Genomic DNA, 24,162 nt, shown 5'->3' with positions numbered 1-24,162 from the left:
CCTGCTCAACCTACGCCTGACTGCCGCACCGGTAACCCTCCGGCTATAAATCTGATTTGATGCCTTCCCCAGAGTAGATTTCGGATCTACCTTCACTTCTGGAACACTCCAACTTCCTCCTTCTTCTTCTAAGCTCCAAAACCTTCTTTGGAAGATCAAAATCACTCAAGAACACTAAAGGAGCTAGGGTTGTTCTCTACTGCTCTCTGGGAGGAAAATGGGACGAAATGGGTGTTTTAGAATGGGTAAAATAGGGTGCAATGTCTGAAAATAGAGTTTCATCCAGACAGGTGGACTCGCCGAGTCCATATGTCGACTCGCCGAGTTCCCAGCTTAAATCCCGTGTCCACCTCGCTGCTACTCGGCGAGTCGGGACGCAGACTCGCCGAGTTCATGGCAAAAAAATTTAAGAAAATAGTTAAATAAAATCGTACCAGGAATCCGGTGTTACAGATGTAGCATCTGACTGAGGTCAGAAGATTGAAATCAATGCGACCGATAGCATCGCGCTCGTTGATAAAGAAGTTTGTAGCTAGAGATGCTACATGCTAAAATATGATTATATCACATTAGAATATGAGGGAAGGTATATTCCATTCTGGAATTTGACTCTAAGAGACATGAGTCTAAGCGTTGCATCATACGATGAGAGGTCATTAGAACATGACCCATCGGTCTGTTACGATAATCGAAGTAAAGAACTTATCTTAAGATAAGTCTGTTTAAGAAGAAGTAGGAGTTTCCAATAAGGATCTATTTTGTAACTCGAAGGTTACGATTGAATGTCCAACATAGGATAAAGAGCAGGTGTAAGATATAGCACCACCTGCAGTCAAGAAGTCCAAGAGTTAGAAACTCATTCGAAAGAACATAGAAGTTATGGTTATTACCTAGGATGAATAGACAACATATGGAGTCATTATACAAGCCTTGTTTTGTTGATTATTTCGGGACGTAATCATCCTAAATGGGAGATAATTGTAACGCCCGTAGATCAGGACTAGTCAATTTAGAGACGATAAGCATAAAAAAATGACTTTTTATAGATGATTATTTAGAATAAATAATCTTAACTAAGTTGTAATATATGTCACAAGGTTTCCGTGCATATAAAGAATGCTAAAATCCGAGTTATAACGAAGAAGTTATGACATGTCGAAGTTTCGCGACAAAACCGGCACGACACCGGGAATCATAAAAAGTGAGTTTATGATAGAGTACTTTTTAGCCTTAGGATTCTAAATGAAAGCTTTAGATTACGTCTCCACCTTCGTGTGGATATAAAGAACGTCGAAAACGGAGCTCGTATGCAAAAGTTATGGCCTTCCGAAGATGCAGCTGTCTAAGGGCATGACACGTGGCAGAAACCCTAGCCGCCTTAAGTCACGACGTGAACATGAAGTTCACGATGTGAAACGTGTCCGGGACACTAATCGGGGCTAGAAAACACTTGTTAAAGCTACGGGATGACTCATGGAAGTTCACGACGTGAACCTATCATGTTCACGACGTGAATAGCCCCAGAACACCCTATAAATAGCAATCAAGACCCTTTCATTCCTTACACCTTCTACTTTCTTTCTCTCTCGTTTGCTGAAGCCATTTCTGCTTCCTGACGCCCCGAAGATCCCGAGAAAAAGAGTTTTCGAGCCGAAACTCTGCCCGCGTGAAGCCCGGTTTTTGAGAAAACATCCCGGTTTCATCGAAGAATATTATTTTTAGAGCCGAAGTACTGTCCAATCGTCATCTTATCATGTGAGTGCATATTATTTTCATCTTACACATAGATATGAAGGATTTTATATAAATTATGTGTTATGTGTGCATATTATCTGTATACTTTCTATCTATGATGGATGAACCATTTTATACATGTTTTAATTGATTTAAACTGTATATGTATTTTATATCTACAAATACGTTGGGTAAAACATGGGTAGATGAATTAGATGATGTGTGATGAAATAAAAATTGATGAAAGGTCTCAATGTTTAAGATGATCTAGTCATCTAGCAGGGTATAGACATCATTATTAGTTATTGATCCGGGAGTATGGATCATACCTACCAGATCCGGGAGTATGGATCAGGTAGAGAGGTTAGTTTTAGATCTGGGAGTATGGATTAGGTATTTTTGAATTATGTGTTCACCAGTTGTAATTTAAGAACCTTGGCGACGATGTGACTTCGTGCTTATTAGATAAACCTTGGCGACGATGTGACTTCGTGCCTATTAGATAAACCGTGGCGACGATGTGACTTCGTGCCTATTAGATAAACCCTGGCGACGATGTGACTTCGTGCCTATTCCTTAGGATGAATCCTTAGGAATGAGTGATAGATAATTCTTAGGGTAAATCCTTAAGAGATAAATAAGATAATGGGGATGGGTAATTGGGTTGATTGTTTGATGATTAAATATAATAATTATATTATTGTGGGTTGAAAACCCTATGTACTCACCAGGTTTCCCAACCTGATCCACTCAGTCTACTTGTATCACAGGTATCGATACGAAGCTACTTTACACCGAGAGATTAAAGGAGATGTAGATCACTAGTGTAAATGAATGTAAGTTATGTTTATGCTTATGTTTCTGTATTGACGACGACATCCCAAATGTTTTAAATGAATAAAATACATTTCTTCGGAAATGCTTTGATAAAGTATTTATCATGTATTTTCTGGGAACAAATTCCACAACATTTTTATTAAAAGGGTACTCTGATTTTTATAAAGCATAAACATAATCGGTCTTTTCTGGCCGTGAAATTGGGGATGTCACAGTTGGTATCAGAGCATTAGTTTAAGCGAACTAGGAATTTGTAGGAAATTTCTAGACTTAAACTTAGAATGCTAAGCAATGATTGTGAGATGAGTGTCTGCTATATTTTAGACACGAGCACTAGTTTATTTTAGGAAAGATGCCTAAAATGTTTTATGTGCTAAATGTTTTATGTTATAGCTATAAAGATGTCTTATATGCTATTATTTGTTCGGATCTATAGTCTGTTGCCGACCGGATCTGGAGATTTTATGTGTTTAGATTTCTAAACGTTTGATTACGGTATTTCAAAACCTTTCATCTGCGTCTCGATCACCCCAATCATCACAATTTTCAATATTTAGTTTATATTTGGTTGATTCCTTGTGCAAATTATAAAAACTCTATTTCATGTCATTCTTGTCAATTAGGAAAAAAAATGTTCGTTTACCATTTAATTTATCAATTTCTGCTGCAACCTCTATGTTTCAAATTATCTACTATGATGTGTGGATTATTCTCATTCAAAAGTATTAGTCGCTTTATCCAATTATGTTGTAACAGTCTGTTTCGTTTTAAACTTTTTAGAGGAATATAAATATTAGAATAATTTGGGCCGTGGGTAATGTAATTTGGATAATTCGGGAGTTCAGTTTGTGTTTTGGCGCCAAGGGGTATTTCGGTAAAGTGTCAGTTTGGGTTTTTATGGAAATTGGATTTTTTTTCGGGACGCTTTAAGGATAGTATCAATTGATAGAAATGTAGAGCTTCTCGTTACCTCTTCGTGGATATAAGGATCGTCGGAAACGGACTTATAACGAAGAAGTTATGGCCTTCAGAAGATTCATGGTTTTAGGGTTAAAGCGAGTACGCGGGGTGTACACATGTGTACGCATGGCGTACTAGTGCTGAGTCAGTACGTAGGGCGTACTTGTAACACCCAGAATCCATAAGGTTAATTGTGGAATTATGCCAATTTCAAGTTGCACTCGGCGAGTTGGAGGAGTCAACTCGACGAGTTGAAAGAATCATGGGGATTTAATGGGTCTACTTGACGAGTTAAGGAGCCTCAACTCGGCGAGTATAAGCTGGCTTGACCGCAAAGTTTAATGAGGCAAATCGACGAGTTGAGGAGCCTCAACTCGGTGAATTGGCCACTCATAAGGAAACCCTATTTTTAGGGTGTTGCACCCTATTTAAACACCTTAAGTCCTAGGTGTTGGCCTCATTTCCAACCTCCATAGCCCCTAACCATAATCTCGAAACCCTAGAGACTCCTTGAGTGTTGTGAATTCATTGTGGGTGTGTTTTGGTGTGTATAAAGATCATTGAAGGAAGAAAAGCTTGGTGCAAAGTGGTGGTTCGAGTAGGGGCTTTCAGATCTGGGTTTTATGCTCCATTTCCAGTACATTTCAGGTATAAAGTCCTAACCTTGCTTAATAGTTGATTAGATCTCCTTATTTTGGGTTTTGTTGTGTTTTGGCCTCTTTTTGGGGATGATGATGGAGTAAAGTCTTTTAGGGGTTGTTCTTTTATATCTGGGTTGGTTTTGGAACCCTTGAGCTTAAAGGTGCAAACTTTATGAGGATTTTGGTGTCATGCATGCATTAAGTTAATTATTTAGTCCATTCCAAGCTTAAGAGCTTCATTTAGACATGAACGAGCGTAAAGTTGGCAACTTGATGTGGTTTTCCGGCTTATAGAAGTCAAATCTATGTTTTGGAGTCAAGAATTCATAGATTAAGTGCTTAATGTGTTAAGAGGTGGTTTCTGGCGAACTTGGCGAGTTTGCTGGATAAACTCGACGAGTTTGCTCGGTTTTCCCTGACATTTTCATATTGGTAGAGGAACTCGGTGAGTTGGTGCGTCAACTCGGCGAGTTGAATTGGTTTTTCCCGATCTGTGCAGATTGATGGAGAAACTCGACTAGTTGAAGGACAACTCGGCAAGTTGGGTCAACTTGGACCGTTGACTTTGACTTTTGACGTATGTCTTTGACCAAGTTTATCCCAAGGGGTGTTTGTGATAACCTGATTTGGATTTAAGGAAAATATGGGATTAGGATAAGACCCATATGGGGTTGGGCGCATTTCAGAAAATTGGGCCATTAGTGAGCCTTTGTGGATCTTTTGGTTTTGAGCCTCAGTTTTGGTTCATGTTTGGTTAAGGGTAAAATGGTCATTTTACCCAAAGTATGGATTATAGATTATAGCGTGGGACCCAATTGCTAATTGGGTGTGTTATTGGTTTTGATAGCTCGGAAGCCGGTAGGGTAGCAACTAAGGACTTTCTTTCAGGGAGTTTCTGCATTCGAGGTGAGTTTCGCCATTCTGTACTCGTGGGTCGAAGGCACCAATGCCGGCCCACTAGTTTTGGTTATCTATTAGTAGAGGGATGTCTTAGGGGTTGTATATAGTCATGTAGGATAGACTGAGGACTCTTGATCCAAGCTCTCTTACCTGTTCCTTGTTTGATTGTGGTTCTAGAGTGGGATAATCTGTCTGGGTGACTATCTCACCTCTAAATATATACGGCTATGCATTCCTTGGATTGTTGATATTGAGTATGTTGCTATGTTGTGGTGATCTATTAGATATGTATCATGGTAGATAGGATGATGCTATGCTCAGTGATCTGTTAGATCTGCCTGTTATCTGTTCTGGCTATATGTTTTCCAGTAGCATGTGTTGATGTAGTGGGGTTGGGTTGAGACTGTACTGTTTTGTGCTGCCAGTCAACAAACCCGGTAATGTTTATCTCGGTACATTATATGTATGCTTATCTGTTATGTATATGTCGACATGGTTTGTGTGTGTGTGGTTGGGTTGAGGAGGACCTGCTTTCTGCTGAAGGCCAACAGACCCAGGGCGGCCCGGATAGACTGAAGGTATGTGAGGCGGACCAGTCAGACCGAAGGCCCGGAGAACGGTCCAGACAGGCTAAACGCCTGGTGAGGTGGTCCAGACATGCTGAAGGTTCTGTGAGCGGTCCAAACAGGCTGAAGGCCCGGTGAGGCGGTCCAGACATGCTGAAGGCTCTGTATGCATGTTGTTATTTGTATATGTTATCTGTTTGGGTGTTGGTATTTTAGGGGAACTCACTAAGCTTCGTGCTTACAGTTTTGGTTTATGGTTTCAGGTACTTCAGTGGATCGTGGCAAGGTGAAGGCGTGACCGTACACATCCTCGCGTTTTGGACTTATGATTTCGGGGAAACTCTGATAATGTGAATGTTTTGAAAACTATGTTGAAAGATATTATGATTTTTAAATAATGTTTTGGGAACAACGGTTTTTGTACACACTTCTATAGAAAAAGAGTTGTTTTGAAAAGTTTAAATTTTATGAAATTTTATGGATGTTACAGTACTTTGGTGTACGATGGGCGTACTACCCTGATGGATCGCGAGTCCTGATGGATCGTGAGTCCTTAAAGGAGTATGTTTTCCAAACCCTATTATCTTCAGCCTCTATCCCTATAAACCCTAGAAATGAAACCCTAGCCCCCATTTGAGTGGTTTATGAGCTTTTGGTGGTATTTCAAGCATTTTTGGCGATCTTTGAAGAAGAAGGAACTTCTTGGAGAAGTATGGGATTGCTTGAAGCCTTTGGATCCAAGCTTGTTGCTTCTTGATCTACAGTTTGGAGGTATAAAGTTTCTATCTTGATGATCATATATGTTAGATCTAGTTTATGGAGTATCATGGGGCTTTTGAGTCTTTTAGTGCTAAAGGTGAGCTTTTGATCTACTCCAAAAGTAATGGATGCTAGATCTTAGCTCCATTCAGCCCCCAAGGTCATAAAAAGGTAATCTTGGTGAGTTATCTTGGACCATGCATGAGTTGGATGTTCATTATGGATGTTATTAAGGATTTTGGTCCCATTAAGCCATGCAAAGGAGTAAAGTTGTCAACTTTACGTGTTAAGACATCTCATTAGCAGGGACGGAGCTAGAATTTTAGATTAACGGGGGGTTATACGTACATATATATATATATATATATATATATATATATATATATATATATATATAATAAACCATTTGAGTGAGATGGAGCATATAAGTGCAATGGGCTTTGAGTGGTAATACACTAATATCAATGGAGTTAGGGGGCACAACACCCACTAGCCCCCCTACTAGCTCCGCCCATGCTCATTAGGATCATATCTGAGTTTGGAAGTCTTTGGCTTAACCATCAAGAGCTTAATATGGATTTTTGGTCCTTGGCGAGTACGATAGGCGTAAGCAGGAAGTACGCTCAGCGTAATGAAGTTTTCGTGCATTAGCCACTTGTAATTTGTGCTTCTCGGGTGAGTACGTTGGGCGTACCATTCTGGTACGTTGGGCGTACTTCCCAGTTTGGCATTTTGGGCTTTTTGAGACTTGGGCCTTGTTGGGCCATTGGACTTTGGACTTTGGACCATGGATGGACTTAGGGTTTTCTTGGAAGTAGGTCCATGATGGTTTTGGGGCCCAATCGGGTTATTGGGCCATAATGGGCTTTTGTTGCTTTTGATTTGGGCTTTGGATTGCCATTTTGGGTTTTGGGTTGGGCCTTGGTTATGGAACAAGTAAGAAAAGGGTAAAATGGTCTTTTACCCTTTAAGAAGTTGGCTTATGGAGTGGGCCTCGGGTTTTGGGTTATCAGGATAATTATTGATTAAGATTGTATTTATTGTTAGTTGGCACGAGGTTATCCGGTTTAGCAGTACGAGCAGTTATTTGATTATCAACAGATTGAGGTGAGTCTCTTCCTTGTATCCATGGGTCGAAGGCACCAATTCCGGCCCATTATTCGGTTATGAAGGATGCTAGCTGTTGTGTCACATATATATTTGTGCTTGTATGATCGGGTTGAAATATACCCCAGGACAGGTCCCATTATGGCATGATCGGGTTGAAATATACCCCAGGGCGGGACCCATTATTGCATGTTGGGTTGAAATATACCCCAGGGCGGGGCCCACTATCGTATAATCGGGTTGAAATATACCCCAGTGTGGGGCCCATACTTGCTTATTGGGTTGGATTATACCCAGGGCGAGGCCTAGTTGTATGTTGGTATGTGGTATTTTGGGGAACTCACTAAACTTTGTGCTTACGGTTTTCAGTTCAGTTTCAGGTACTTCTGGTTTCAAAGGGAAGAGTCCGGCTTGATCGCAACACATCCAACCATGTTTCCGCATCATGATGATTTTGTGATTGTACTCTGATAATTGTTTTCTTATAAAAGTACTTTTGAATATCTCGATAAGCAAATATTGAATGTTGACTTAAAGATAACTAATGTTTTGAATGATTTAAAAATGAAATTTTTACCTCATAATTTTGAGTCGTTTCAATTATATTGACTATTTTCTATTTTTGCATCTGCGGTCTATGTGTGTTGTGGGACTGAAAATGGGACATTAAAGTAGATTATCAAACTATTTTGAAATGGGACAAAAAAAATGGGAGAATTAAGTTGATTTGTGGAAAGATCAAATCATTGATGTTTTTATTGTGAATGATATTTTCCATATTTCTTTAAGGGAAATGCTATAATACTTTTTTGAAGTACAATGCTATTTTTTACATTTTCTCTACTCGTTGCCTTTTGCAGTTTCGAGTTGTCTTTCATATGACAGTTCATTATATGTTACCTTAATTGTTTATATCTTTCTTGAGTTTGTACCCACGGGAAACATATCTATATTAACATCTCTAAATATTATTAAAAGAGAACTTTTAATTCACCAATGAAGCAATCAGGGCCCTTGATTGTGTTTTAATCCTATGTTTTCCACACTTAGATCAAATTGCTGACATCATCTTCCCCAAATAAAATTCAAACACAATTACATTTAATTATAGAATCTGTAATAATTATATAATCTTTAAATTCAGTAATTATTTTATCAATTGAAACATATTATTCTATTTATATACATGATATCAGTTTCTCTAATTAATATTGTTCCTAATTTAACTCCCTTATTTATAGTTTTTTGATTTCCGAATTCAAACCCGTTTATATTTTATTTTTTATTTTTTATTATTTTTAAAACTCATTAAACAAGCATATCAATAATTAAGTTATTAACCTATAAAATCTCATCTAATCTCATTAAATCAACAAAATATTTAAGAGTCAAAATTAAAGTCAATGTTATTCATAATTTATCTCTCAGTATATCCCACATAAAATGAATCAATTTGAGATAATTATTTGAATTTTAAAACTGATTAAATAAGAAAGTCAATTAATTTGAAGTTTTAAATTAATATAGCTGATATCTTTCTTTTTTTCCAGATGAATAGCCGAAAATCTCCAAGATTATATCTTAGGATCCCAATTTTTTTTAGAAGATAATGATTTCCTTATTCAAAAACATCATATATATATATATATATATATATATATATATATATATATATATATATATATATATACGATTACACTGAAGTGGTTATTCTTACGATTTTGGATTGAGTCTTATGATTTATAGTGTTCTTCTTGAGCAATCTTCTTCTCCAATTCTTTTTTCTAAGCTCTTACTTTACTCTGTTCTCCTTATTCTTCTTCAATTTCTTGCATTTACTATGTTCTTATTATTTGTTATTACTGTGTTCTTGTTGAGAGATCATGAAAAAAATTAATCAATCTACTTTAAGCATATTAGTTTCATTCATTTAGTTACAGAAACAAAATTATACCATTTATATCGATTTTTTAATGTGTTGACCTATGTTTGTCAAGAGAAAGCCATAAAAGTCGTTTTAATGCATGATGACAAAGCTAGTGGAACGGACCAAAAGGAGGATAAAGAAGTTTTTTATTGTTACACTTCAACTTGCATGAACAAAGACGTATCTGTTGTTCCAATGTTTTCAATAACTCTTTTATACATATTATTATAATCTTCAATTTAGTTTTCTAATTTTATATTATTGAATTTGTTTATATGAATGGTTTTAGTTTCAAAATCACCATTATAGTACAAAACTTTACCGACGTGGTGTCACTTACATTATTTGATTGTGACGCAAAGAAACTTCTGGAAAAAAACACACAAGAGTTGCTTCAAAAGTTTAATGAGGTTATCGATATTAACTTCATTTACATAAAATTAATTTTTACTTTTTGTCTGTCTATTTTTATAAGCGTTAATTTTTTCATTTGTAGGAGGATAATGTGAAGATTTATCCGTCTGATTTGAAATTACTTTTGGATAAAAAGTTGGCGTTCAAAATTCAAAATTCTCATTATAATTTGAAAAACAAAGTTGATGGTTATGCAATCTCAAACTTCAATGTTGATAATAAAATCATTGTTGAATTGGAAAAAAAAATTTAACATCGAACAGGTAACATTCTTTTATGAAACATACTACAAACACTAAACTTATTAGATTCGTTATTTATATTTTAGTTGATCAACTAACATATTTCTATGTACTACAAATATAGGCGTCGTAATCCGATTCGTTTAACGTTTTATCGGCGAAATTCGGATGTCAAGACACATTAAATTTAAAGGTTTTTAATATAATATAACTAAATCTAATATTTTAAATACTTTAAAATATTATTAACTTTTAGATTGACATATGAATTTATTTTCTATATTTAAGATGCAGTTTCGTTTACTGGTGATAACTGTCACACCCGCTTCGAATATTGATAAAGGTATTGCAACAAGTCCACTAATTAAGTGGACATCCTTTAAAAAAGTGTCTAGACATGAAAAATTAAAACACAACTTGGAAGATGTTTACGATGTTGATAATCTGGAACAATGTCCTCAACCAAACGATCATTAACATCAATGACAGATCGTACTTCTAGAGAAGGCAAGCCCAAACTGTTAATTCCAAAGAAAGAAAAAATAATATATGATTTTCATGATTTTATATGAGTAGTTGGGTGATTTGAGTACGGTTGATTTCATATTATGTTTACGTATTATTTGGTTTGTGGGTTTGGTTTTTGATTACTTTGTTTCATACTATTTGTTTTTTGGGTTAGAATGTTAATCAATTAAATACATTTGGGTTTTATGAAATGTTGAATTATTCATCTATTTGCCTTTTGGGTTTAAACTCATATGAATTTAGAATTTTAATCATTTTTACTCTATTATTCCGTTTGAATGTGAGTTTGTCAGCATTCTTACAATGTTTTTCATTACAACTTCAATATAAATATTAACAAACTACAGAAATTATAAACTTTTATAAATCTTTTAACCGTTCTAAAATAATTATTTATAGTTCCTTGTGAATTTATTGATAAATTTATTAGTAAACATTTAGGGTGCGTTTGGTTGTGGAAAATTTTCCAGTTTTCTAGGAAAATTTTCGAAGAAAAACGGAAATTTTGAAAACGCGTTTGGTTCGTTCAATTTTCCAAAATTTTCCAAGAAAATGAAAATTTTCAGTTTTCCAAATTGTATGTAAGTTAGAAAAGTGATTTTTACAGTTTTCCAAATTTCTAAGATGGAAAATGAAAACTCCCCCGGTTTCAACCAAACGCGTTTTCTAAAATTTTCATTGAAAATTGAAAGCGAAAACTCAACTCTATTTTCTGAAAACATTTTCTTAGAAAATGAAAACAGTTTTTCACAACCAAACGCACCCTTACCATTTAAATATTATTATTTTTTAGATATTAATGATATCCACAATTTTACAAAATTAAATAATAAAACTCATTACAATGACGCTAAAGAGAGGCGAAGACTAAGACTGTAACACCGGGTTCATGGTATGATTTTATTTAAGTTTTTATCTCAATTTTGCCACGAACTCGGCGAGTCTGCGTCCCGACTCGCCGAGTAGCAGCAGGGTGGACACGGGATTTGAGCGGTGAACTCGGCGAGTCGATGCGTGGACTCGGCGAGTCCACCTGTCTGGATGAAACTCTATTTTCAGACATTGCACCCTATTTTACCCATTCTAAAACACCCATTTCGTCCCATTCTCTTCCAGAAGAACTGGAGAGCGAAACCCTAGCCCATTTTGATCCTTGAGAGTGATTTTGGCTTGGTGAAGGAAGTTTGAAGCTTAAGAGAAGAAGGAGGAAGTTGGAGGGTGCAAGGAAGTGTGGTAGATCCGAAATCTACCCTGGGAGAAGCTCCTAACCAGGTAAGAAAGCTCCTTCTTAATCTTTAGTATAATAGATTCCCTTTTTGTCCCTTATATGTGGATTCCAAGACCTTAAACCTCCCAAACTCTGTGTGTTTATGCCCTAGGAGCTTAGATTTATGGTATGGAACCATTGCATGTCTCAGTTTTGGCCAGAATGGGTGAAGAGTCGAAGGGTACTCGGCGAGTGCCGAAGTGCACTCGGCGAGTTCCATGAAGATGGCCTTAGACTCGGCGAGTTGGATAAACAACTCGGCGAGTCCTATGAAGATTTCCTGGTACTCGGCGAGTCGTTCTACAAACTCGGCGAGTCCCTTGAATATAGCCTTGAACTCGACGAGTTGTTCTTCCAACTCGGCGAGTCATATGATCAGTCACTAGGATAAGAAGGGTTTAAGTGTAGGAGGTCCAACCCTCCGTAGTCGCACGTGGAATTAGCAATTTAACGTGTAGCTATAGTCCCAGAATCTCCAAATCTCCAAGTTTGATGTTCTGATGGAAGATTGGAGCGATTTGTGAGATCTGTTCGTCGGACTCGGCGAGTCACCCCCTTGGACTCGGCGAGTCCAGTCGCGGGTTTGTTAGTTGTCCCCGTCTAGCGAGTCAGGCTGACTCAGTGAGTGGGAACAGGGACCCGATGAGTCAGAGTCGGGCTAGACATAGAAGGACTCGGCGAGTCGCCATATGGACTCGGCGAGTCCAGTCAATCAGAAGGTTGACTTTGACCAAGGAGTTGACTTTGACCAGTCATTTGACCTTAGGGGTATTTATGAGTACCTAATCCATGTTTACGGATTTATAGCCGGAGGGATTACCGGTGCGGCAGCCAGGCGTAGTCTGAGCAGGTTTTCGGCAGCTACTCTCGAGGTGAGTTTCCTTCCAGTAGGGACGGGTCTAAGGCACCAAGGCCGGCCCGTATAGACGATATGTTAGTATCGGAGTGTGGGCGGAGCCCGTATCTCATAGCTGAGTTTGATTGTGTTATATGCCAGTATGATAGAATTGCTTATACTTGTTGTCTGTGTGATACTTGTATGTTATGGTTTAGTAGCGGAGTGTGGGCGAGGCCCGTATCTCCATGGATAACGGAGTGTGGGCGAGGCCCGTATCTCCATGGATAGCAGAGCGTGGGCGAGGCCAGTATCTCTCAGAAAGTAGAGTGTGGGCGAGGCCCGTATCTCCTAGCTAGTAGAGTGTGGGCGAGGCCCGTATCTCTATGGGTGTGGGTGAGGCCCGTATCCCTTAGCTGTTCATTATATGATTGCATGGTATGTGGCATTATGGGGGAACTCACTAAGCTTCGTGCTTACGTTTTATAGTTTTTGTTTTCAGGTACCTCTTCAGCTAGGGGAAAGGAGTCGGCGCGGTAGCGGCATATCACACACTCTCATGTTTTCCGCACTGTGGATTTTCTGGGATGTACTCTGAATATTTTGTTATGAACGTTTTATAACGATGTTTTATGTATTAACCTAATTTAAAAATGAAATTTTTAGTTGGTATTTTTGGGATGTTACAAGTTGGTATCAGAGCCCTGGTTTGAGGGATTCGGACACACCTTCGGGGGTGTCTGGACTCAAATCGAGGGATTAAAAGATTTTTATAAAGAAATGATTTTCTAGAGACTAAGTAAAAGAGGTTTCTAAAAAGAAAAAGGTGTGTGATGTGCGCGACCGGCCGAGCTCAAGTAAGTTTTCCCCAAAGTACCCATACAAGTTTACGTTATGATTATTAGTTTCAGTTTCAGTAGAACAGCATGCTAGAATAGGACTAAGGCTCTAGGAATGATGCCTTATGTGCCTGCTTTATGCGTTTCGGCTTTTTGAGAATTGCATGCTAGTACAGATCAGTCAGTATGATAGCCAGAGTAGTATATACTTGATTATGTGCACTCAATGCCCGAATGCTGCTTGCTTTGTGCTATTAGGAGTTCTAGTCGTCTTTCACTAACTAGTGAACGAATATGCTAAGTTACATATTGCAAGGATTAAATAATTTCAGAAGGTTGGGTCTAGCCCTATTTCGCAGCTCTTGTTTGAGTCCAACCGTTGTAGGGAAGGACCTCTCATTCGAATAATTATCTAGTCTGAGTAATATGTAATAGTATTCGCGAGCTAGTTAGGGAAAGAAAGCAGGGACTTCTTGTGCAGCTGATGGCAGAGAGTGGGATGGCGATTACTTAGGGCAAGCCTAGGGCGAGAGTAGCACGAGAACCGCAGTATTAGTAGAAAGGACTTGGTTGAGTTGAGGCAATTCTTGAGGAAAGTACGGATAGACGTGGAAGGTAGTATGGGCCCGTACTACTGAAAGCGGAGGATCCGTACTCGATTCAAAAAGGGCTGAGGCGAGACCGGGGACTAGTGGTATGTATGTGAGCCTCGTTAGTGGAATATCGTTTGATGGTGGTTATGCTATGTTTTTCAGTATGGTGACCACACGACAGGGAGCGGGAGGCTCAGGATCGGGATCGGGTTCAGGTTCAGGGTCTGAACCAATTGATGAGGGTCTACGCGAGTTCATCGCGTCAGAGTTTACCAAGGGAATGCTTGAGTCGACTCCCCTCATCTTCGGGTCGATCAAGGAGGGTATTGTTGAGTTGATGGAGGATCGCCTCAGGGCGTTCAGGAGTGATATGGCGGCTAGCCAGTCAGGATCTCGCACACTGTCCTTCAAGGACTTCAGGAGCAGCAGTGCGACGGATTTCCATGGGGCGAAGGACCCCATTGTGGCCAGACGATGGATCGCAGACATTGAGTCTGCGCAACTGACCAGCTTCTGCCCTGAAGGGTCGAAGGTGAGGTATGCAGCAGGATGTTTGAGAGACCGAGCTAGGGATTGGTGGGAGTCTGTTGGTGACTCATTGGGAGCATCGGCTGTTGAGGCTATGACGTGGCCGGACTTTGTGACCCGGTTCAGAGCGGAGTTCACACCTGCAGTGGAACTCCAGCAATTAGCCAGAGAGTTTTTGGATATGAGACAGACGACGGAGACTGTGGCGGAGATCACCGCCAAGTTCCGGGAGAGGGCGTTACTGGTGCCCCAGTATGCAGGTGATGAGGATATGAGGAGGACCCGCTACCATGACATGCTGCGAGCCGACATTTGGGAGCATGTCAGTTTTTCAGCTTGCCCTACCCTGGATTCTATGATTGCTAGGGCGAGGGAGAGGGAGATAGATCTGGAGCACATCCGGAAGAGGAAGGCAGAGGAGGGACAGACGATAGGGGCTTCGGGAAAGAAGCCCAAGGGATCAGATGGTAGGCCGAAAGGCCATTCAGGACCGGGCCGCGGCAGGAAGTGCGGCAGGTCGCACGAGGGAGCGTGTAGATTAGGATCGACAGGCTGCTACAGGTGCGGCAAGACGGAACACTTCAGCAGGGATTGTATTGCCCCTGCTCCGGTTATTCAGACATCTGAGTTGCTGTGTTTCCACTGCAACCAGAGGGGCCACAAGAGGGCCAACTGCCCCCAGTTGACAGCAGCAGCGCCAGTACAGGCACCAGCTCCAGCGACCCTGCGGATTACAGATGGCCGGCAGGGCAAGGCAGAGGCTTCGGTGGTGAGGAGCCGGGCATTTCAGCTGACAGCCGAGGAGGCACGCGCCGCACCCGATGTGGTGACGGGTATGATTCTTTCCTTCTGACCTATTTATATGAGATTTATGATATTGATATGTGCTCTGTGTATATACGTTTAGGATCGTTCCATGTGAACGGTATTCCAGTCCAGGTGTTGTTTGATTCGGGGGCTACCCGATCCTTTGTTTCTCTTGCACTTAGCAAGAAGTTTCCTGAGTCCTCGAGCATGTTGGATTGCCCTTTAGAGGTCGAGATTGCGGACGACCGGTCGGTGCGAGCATCAGAGGTCTTTCGAGATTGTGTATTGAGGTTGTTCGAAGAGGGGTATTTGGTTGACCTAGTTCCCATTCCATTGCGGGGAAACAAGGTCATTATTGGTATGGATTGGCTGAGTCCCAATGGGGCAGTGATAGATTGCGCGCAACAGTTAGTACGAGTCAGAGCCCCAAGTGGGGGAGAGTTAGTAATTCAGGGTGAGAGATCACAGCGAAGGCCAGCCTTCTGTTCGGCAGCGAGGGCAAGGCGTTACCTTCAGCAGGGTTGCGCAGGATATGTCGCATATGTCATGGACACCCGGGAGGCGGGTAAGGCGACGGTGGGCGATGTGCCCGTAGTACGAGAGTTCGCGGATGTATTCCCCGAGGAGCTGCCTGGGATACCTCCAGAGCGACAGGTGGAGTTTAGGATCGACCTAGTCCCTGGTGCGGCTCCGATAGCCAAGGCATCGTATCGGTTGGCTCCTCCTGAGATGCAGGAGTTGTCTACACAGCTTCAGGAGCTGTTAGACAAGGGTTTCATTAGACCGAGCAGTTCACCCTGGGGAGCCCCGATTCTGTTTGTGAAGAAGAAGGACGGGTCGCATCGGATGTGTATCGATTATAGGGAGCTGAATAAGGTAACGGTGAAGAACCGCTACCCACTCCCGAGGATTGACGACCTCTTTGACCAGCTTCAGGGAGCATCTTGATTCTCCAAGATAGACTTGCGTTCAGGGTATCACCAGGTGAGGGTCAAAGAGGAGGATGTGCAGAAGATGGCATTTCAGACACGTTATGGCCACTATGAGTTCGTGGTGATGCCTTTCGGGCTCACCAATGCTCCTGCCGCGTTCATGGACCTCATGAACCGCGTGTGTAGACCGATGTTAGACCGGTCGGTGATAGTATTTATTGATGATATCTTGGTTTACTCCAAGATGCGAGAGCAGCATGAGGAGCATTTGCGGGAGGTTTTGGAGACCTTGAGAAGGGAGAACTTGTATGCTAAGTTCTCCAAGTGTGAGTTCTGGTTGCGCGAGGTGCAGTTTCTTGGGCACCTTGTCAACCAGAACGGGATTTCGGTGGATCCGGCCAAGGTGGAGGCCGTGATGAGATGGGAGGTTCCGAAGTCTCCATCTGAGATTCGGAGTTTCCTAGGATTAGCTGGCTACTATCGGAGATTCATTCAGGATTTCTCCAAGATAGCATTACCCCTGACCAGGTTAACGAGGAAGGCTGTGGTCTTTCGTTGGGGGCCTGAGCAGCAGGCAGCATTCGAGACACTGAGACAGAGATTGTGCGAGGCGCCAATCTTAGCCTTGCCAGAGGGTATGGAGGATTTTGTTGTATACTGCGATGCGTCCATCTCAGGTTTGGGCGCGGTATTGATGCAGAGAGGGCATGTCAGCGCCTACGCGTCGAGGCAGCTGAAGCCTCACGAGACGAACTACCCGACGCACTTTCCACGTCTCCCAGCTGCGGAAGTGCATGGTGGACGATTCAGCAGTGGTACCTTTGGAGGACATCCAGGTTGATGACAGCCTGGATTATATCGAGCGGCCTGTGGCTATCCTAGACCGGAAGTCGAAGGAACTGAGGAACAAAAGGGTGGAGCTGGTGAAGGTGCAATGGCAGCATCGGAAGGGCTCGGAATGGACTTGGGAGCCCGCAGATGAGATGATGGAGCATTATCCGGAGCTGTTCCGGAAGGGAGCGGCAGACTTCGAGGACGATGTCTAAAATAAGTGGGGGAGATTTGTAACACCGGGTTCATGGTATGATTTTATTTAAGTTTTTATCTTAATTTTGCCACGAACTCGGCGAGTCTGCGTCCCGACTCGCCGAGTAGCAGCAGGGTGGACACGGGATTTGAGCGGTGAACTCGGCGAGTCGATGCGTGGACTCGACGAGTCCTCCTGTCTGGATGAAACTCTATTTTCAGACATTGCACCCTATTTTACCCATTCTAAAACACCCATTTCGTCCCATTCTCTTCCAGAAGAACTGGAGAGCGAAACCCTAGCCCATTTTGATCCTTGAGAGTGATTTTGGCTTGGTGAAGGAAGTTTGAAGCTTAAGAGAAGAAGGAGGAAGTTGGAGGGTGCAAGGAAGTGTGGTAGATCCGAAATCTACCCTGGGAGAAGCTCCTAACCAGGTAAGAAAGCTCCTTCTTAATCTTTAGTATAATAGATTCCCTTTTTGTCCCTTATATGTGGATTTCAAGACCTTAAACCTCCCAAACTCTGTGTGTTTATGCCCTAGGAGCTTAGATTTATGGTATGGAACCATTGCATGTCTCAGTTTTGGCCAGAATGGGTGAAGAGTCGAAGGGTACTCGGCGAGTGCCGAAGTGCACTCGGCGAGTTCCATGAAGATGGCCTTAGACTCGGCGAGTTGGATAAACAACTCGGCGAGTCCTATGAAGATTGCCTGGTACTCGGCGAGTCGTTCTACAAACTCGGCGAGTCCCTTGAATATAGCCTTGAACTCGACGAGTTGTTCTTCCAACTCGGCGAGTCATATGATCAGTCACTAGGATAAGAAGGGTTTAAGTGTAGGAGGTCCAACCCTCCGTAGTCGCACGTGGAATTAGCAATTTAACGTGTAGCTATAGTCCCAGAATCTCCAAATCTCCAAGTTTGATGTTCTGATGGAAGATTGGAGCGATTTGTGAGATCTGTTCGTCGGACTCGGCGAGTCACCCCCTTGGACTCGGCGAGTCCAGTCGCGGGTTTGTTAGTTGTCCCCGTCTAGCGAGTCAGGCTGACTCAGTGAGTGGGAACAGGGACCCGATGAGTCAGAGTCGGGCTAGACATAGAAGGACTCGGCGAGTCGCCATATGGACTCGGCGAGTCCAGTCAATCAGAAGGTTGACTTTGACCAAGGAGTTGACTTTGACCAGTCATTTGACCTTAGGGGTATTTATGAGTACCTAATCCATGTTTACGGATTTATAGCCGGAGGGATTACCGGTGCGGCAGCCAGGCGTAGTCTGAGCAGGTTTTCGGCAGCTACTCTCGAGGTGAGTTTCCTTCCAGTAGGGACGGGTCTAAGGCACCAAGGCCGGCCCGTATAGACGATATGTTAGTATCGGAGTGTGGGCGGAGCCCGTATCTCATAGCTGAGTTTGATTGTGTTATATGCCAGTATGATAGAATTGCTTATACTTGTTGTCTGTGTGATACTTGTATGTTATGGTTTAGTAGCGGAGTGTGGACGAGGCCCGTATCTCCATGGATAGCGGAGTGTGGGCGAGGCCCGTATCTCCATGGATAGCAGAGCGTGGGCGAGGCCCGTATCTCTCAGAAAGTAGAGTGTGGGCGAGGCCCGTATCTCCTAGCTAGTAGAGTGTGGGCGAGGCCCGTATCTCTATGGGTGTGGGCGAGGCCCGTATCCCTTAGCTGTTCATTATATGATTGCATGGTATGTGGCATTATGGGGGAACTCACTAAGCTTCGTGCTTACGTTTTATAGTTTTTGTTTTCAGGTACCTCTTCAGCTAGGGGAAAGGAGCCGGCGCGGTAGCGGCATATCACACACTCTCATGTTTTCCGCACTGTGGATTTTCTGGGATGTACTCTGAATATTTTGTTATGAACGTTTTATAACGATGTTTTATGTATTAACCTAATTTAAAAATGAAATTTTTAGTTGGTATTTTTGGGATGTTACAAAGACGTTTACATTTTTTTTGGAAAGGGAACTTCCCTAACGAGGGTTTCCGGGCCAACTTTCGCGCACCGAGAAATCCCCCGCTGCGAACATGAGGCTATGCCTTATGCCCTGGAGTCACTGCAGGAGAACCTCCATGGCCACAAAGGCTGGTAGTGCCAGGATTTGAACATGAGTCAATAGGTTATCCACCATATCTTCCACATGACTTACTAAGTCACCACAACCCAAGTGTAAGACATTTACATTTACAAAATAGAAGATTGAATTCTATGTCTAAAAGAGAAACTTTATTTCATCATCTAAAGCAATAAATATTTTTGATTGTGTTTCACTTATACATTTTCCACCCTCAGATCAAATTGTTTACGTCATCTTGACCAATGTTTGGTCAAACACGTTGTCCATCAATGTTTCCGCTCAAACCTTCACCAATATATGTTATCCCTAAAATAAATTCAAATCCTCCCCAAATTTAAAGCTATAACTTATGCATTGACCATCCTATATGTTTGCAAATCAACATGGTATATCTTCTTAATTATTCTATTTCTTTCTCAGTGTACATCGATGGTACCAAAATTCATCAAGGACAAAACAGTCACCTTGTATTTTATTCTTATTAATATAGTAAATACTTCCAATTTTGAAGATAATAATCGGTCTCATACATGTTAAATTACAATTGCTCGATTTCCAACTATCTAACTCAATAACTTTATGTAATTATTCTTAACCTTACCTTTTTCTATAACGTTATTGATTAGATTTACTATAATTAAGTTTAAATTGCAGAGATTTTTACTTGAAAGTAATGAGCATTAGTTGATGTTTTTGTTGAAGCTTGAGGATGATGCAAAACTCAAAATCCCTTAGTGGTAATATCCTACATACTTAATAATTGATTATTTCGACAAAAATACTTTCCATTAACTTTGATAACAATTTTTTTGAATTAAGCATATTTTTATGATTACAAATTTGTTTTCTCTACTCACTTGTACTTATCATCCCGAAGATGAGAAAAGATTAACCATGTCTATATTGAAAAGTGCCAAAAAGATCTTATTGGTCCATGATCTTCAAATGTTCTTTGTTTTTTATTCGTTTTTGTGTATTTGATTTGTTTCTTCAAGAAACTCAGTTTTCTATTAATTTTGATAACAAATTTGTTGAATTAAGCATACTTTATGATTATAAATTTGTCCATTTTCTATTGTTAAATCAAGTGTAAATGAATTTGAACAATCGTTAAATTTCATATTCTATAATGTAATTTATGCACTAATTAATCAAATAATAGTACATATCCAAGTGGTCGGGTACCTCCAAAACAATAAGCAAACATGTAAATTATATGCAATTTCACAATATTGTAATTTTTTTACTGGATTTAAATGAACACTTACTTCTTTCACTTGATTTAGATTCTTGATTACTCATATAAGGTTGTAATAAAATAAAATTCTGATAAATTGAAAAAATTGTTCAGCAAAACCTTAAAATTTTGAAATTTGTTGGAAATTTGGTTATATGCCAAGTTAGACTTCTTTTTGTGTTGTCATGTTTGTTGATTTGGCTATGTAGGGTTCATTTGAAGTTCCATTTCTCTACAAGAATGTTAATGTTCACATCCAAGAGGAAACTATCACAACTGGTAAACATTCTAAATGATTTTTTCACTTACATTAATCAAAACTATTATTTTAAGTGGTGCGTTCTCATGGATGCCACACCGGTTGTCACTATATAGACCTTCTAGCGGTCTATAGAAGAATCCTAGCGGCTTTATGAAGAATTTTGCTGCGTTTTCAATGAAGTATCACTCTGTCAACATTCTTCTCTATAGTTCTTTCTCTTATTTTCGATATAGATGTGTGTCACAACAATAAGGCAGAAAGAGGTGTTTTTTTTTGGAAAGGGAACTTCCCTAACGAGGGTTTCCGGGCCAGCTTTCGCGCACCGACTAATCCCCCGCTGCAAACATGAGGCTTTGCCTCATGCCCTGGAGTCACTGCAGGCGAACCTCCATGGCCACAAGGGCTGAGTAGTGCCAGGATTTGAACATGGGTCAATAGGTTATCCACCATATCTTCCACATGCCTTACCAAGTCACCACAACCCAAGTGGTTTAGGCAGAAAGAGGTGTTAGTGATCATTAAAGATGAAAAGGTAATATATAATTCAAGAATAATATATAAAGTGTAAATTGTAGATTTATGATATTTATTTCAATGAAAAATATGTTGTTTGATTGTTAGGTTACATATCTGTTTTTTTTTAATAATTTGATTTTGACAAGTTTGATCTAAATTTGATAATTGAAGTAGGTAGGAAAGATATGTGCTAACGATTTTGAATTTGTATTGCCCTATAGAAACCAACCGTAGCCTCACAAACCATTCCCTCATATCTCAGTAGGTCTTAACATTTCCCAAAATTCAGCTACAAGAAGTCATGGATGCACTTCTTGAATCAATCCTCTAAACCGAATTTCATTTGTTAGTTGGATGTAGTGACCAAAATGCAAGATTTGTGAAAATTCATTATTATTTATTAGTGTTAACCTTTAGCAAATTATGAAACTAATATTATATTTTTGTTCATAACATGTTTTTTTTTGGTAATAATTTATTTGATCGAAAGATATGTATATGTGATTGGATGTAGTCTGGAAAATCATATTTTAATTTTTATAAGGAAAAAATACTTTGAAATCGACCAAATTACAATGTCTGAATTTGATGTTTATGGTTATGACAATTCACTTTATTTGTAATGTTTATCGAATTTCTTTACGGAATTTAATGTTGTTGGTACATGTAACAACTTATTGTTGCTTTTGGTTTTATTGGGCAAATATGAAAAGGGTCATATGAGCCTCCATGGGGGTTGGTACACGGAATAAAGTCAATTCATAAAGCTACTACACAATATGTTTTAATCAAAAAGTCGTATTATGTTGTAATAAAACAAAGATCACATAGATCATTTATGTTAAAAATTACTGTATTAAAAAACCAAATTGCTCTAATATAAATATTAAATATTTTTATCTAATAAGTTTTGTTCAAAACTCTAAAAATGAATCTAACTAATATTTTTTTTATTAAAATTCAACCAAAGACAAAGCCGCCTATTTATGTGATATGTATTTAATTTATTTCCCCGTGTTTTATGCAGGTCATAATCTAGTTTTAGTATATAGATAAAGAGAATTTCAAGTACCGATGAATTTTATTACATAAGAGATTGATAGGTGCAATAGGTCTTTGATTTTTAAGTATCTATACATTTTTTTTATGATTGTGATAGAGTTTCAATTTATCATTTCAACATCTCATCGCCAGGTAATGCTCTCATAAATAGATGTTAACATTAACTTGGAAGACCATATGCACTTATGAAATTGTATTTTTTTTTATGTTATTATATTTTCTTGGGAAAAAAAGTTATACTACCCCTGACAAAATTTTCTGAGGCCCCCCGAAGACATTAAACCTGAGACTCCAAACAACACTCCTTGATTATTAAAAATAATATGAAAGGAATAAAGGTATATGTTACACTGCTAATTACATACAAACCTACAAGATCACATAATAAAGAACATTAAAATAATAAATAATTTATAGTGTATAAATTATTATTTACTACCTAAAGTAAATAAGTTATTAATTAAATAAGTTTATTTATTATAAACTTAACAATATAATTAAGAGTTATTTAATTAATTAAGAAATTAATTAATGTGTTGGTTTGGGTTGCTTAAGTTGGATGGCTAGAAAAGACATAAAAAGGATCATTAATAAAAAAATAAGTCAACACAGTTAAAACTCTAATCATCCTTTTCTTATAAGTATATAAGGAAAAATTAGTTAAATTTAAATGAGAAGGTTTATAAAATATTTTAAATAAAGGAGGATAAATTAGTTAATGTTATATAAAAAAAACTATTGCAAAATATTAACCATTATAAAAAATATTTAATTAATAGTATGAGTGAATGTAATCATGAAGGAATGAAACAAATAACATGATTGAATGAGCATGTAATTACATTCATTTGTCATGCTTTATTAACTCGCAGAAATATAAAATGAGTCTTCCAAAATTCAAATATGTTGTTTGTTATTTATAAGTAAAATAAAATTGATAAATAAAAAAATATTAACTTTAAAAAAAGATAATTGAATAAAATTAAATTATTAAATAATTATACATAGATATATTTTATTTTGTTCAAGTTATATTATATATGTTTTGAAAATAGTTAAAAATAATTATATATGATGTAAAAAAACGTTACAAAATTAAAGGAACCAACTAATATGAAAATCTTAAAATATAATTACAATAAAAGAATATTTTTTATTTACTTTTTGGAAATAAAAAAAAAATCATTTATACGATGTCTTGAAAATTTTAAAGATTAATATTTATTGAACGCTATACGAATTTAAAATTTTGCAATTATAATAATCTATGGAAAGAAAAAACATTCACTTCTTATGGAATAAACATAAGTTTTTTTTTTTTTTTTTTTCCTTTCGTCATGATGTTTCGTTTCAATATCCACTTTCGATTGCTTTCCGAACTTTGACTTAGCCTTAGGTTCTATTGTTTTTTTAATGGAAAATCGAAACCAATACAAAACAATTGGGCTACAGGAGCATTAACCGGGCAGCCCAAAACCGCACTTGGGTTAATCCGCTTTTGGCTTAAATCGGCCGGGTATAAGAAATGGTGGCTGTAATATCAATAGAAG

The sequence above is a fragment of the Lactuca virosa genome, chromosome 2, assembly GCF_052849685.1.
Source record: "Lactuca virosa cultivar CGN04683 chromosome 2, Lactuca_virosa_CGN04683_v6, whole genome shotgun sequence".
In the NCBI taxonomy this organism is placed as follows: Eukaryota; Viridiplantae; Streptophyta; class Magnoliopsida; order Asterales; family Asteraceae; genus Lactuca; species Lactuca virosa.
This window is presented reverse-complemented; position numbering follows the sequence as displayed.